The sequence below is a fragment of the Oryzias melastigma genome, linkage group LG13 (genome assembly GCF_002922805.2).
Source record: "Oryzias melastigma strain HK-1 linkage group LG13, ASM292280v2, whole genome shotgun sequence".
Taxonomy (NCBI): Eukaryota; Metazoa; Chordata; class Actinopteri; order Beloniformes; family Adrianichthyidae; genus Oryzias; species Oryzias melastigma.
Genome location: NC_050524.1, coordinates 31,055,424 through 31,056,069, shown reverse-complemented (window position 1 = coordinate 31,056,069; position 646 = coordinate 31,055,424).

Sequence of the window (646 nt, the reverse complement as noted above, 5' to 3'; positions counted from 1 at the left end):
TGATGAAGATTTGACTGTTTTCTGTCTAAATCTGGGTCAACCATTTGTTAGCAACTTCAAGGTCACGGAAAAATAAAAACAAGAAAGATTCATAGTTAATTGTTTCATTTATTTTGTTTTCTAAATGGGATTAATTTTGGAGGCTAAAGGATTTCCAATGAGCTAAAATCAAAAGCTGATAGTAACTTTGAGATATGTAGCCACTCACCAATCTGACCAATATTTTTCCACTGTACATCCCAAATCGTGGGATATCTAAATTCCCCAATTCCTAAATACTAAAAAAATTATAGTGCTGGACTATCTAGTGCCCTGGATTTTAAAAGCAATTCATGCACCACGTTCACCACTTAATTTATTTATTTTTTTTAATGATGTCACCAATTTCACAAAGTGAAAACTGAATAAATACAAACATTTCACGATGTCTATTTGTGGCTCCACTGTGTTCTGATGATGAAAATGTGGATGATTTATTTAAAAAGTTAGATTGAAACACATTTTTTTTTGCAAAAATTGTTCAACCGCTATGCATTGTGGTCTATATTTACTAAAGGAGTGAGCATCAATGCGGGCTAGTTTTTGCAAAGGCACTCAATTTTTGAATTGTAGATTTGAACAGCACTAAAAAATTGCGAACACAGTG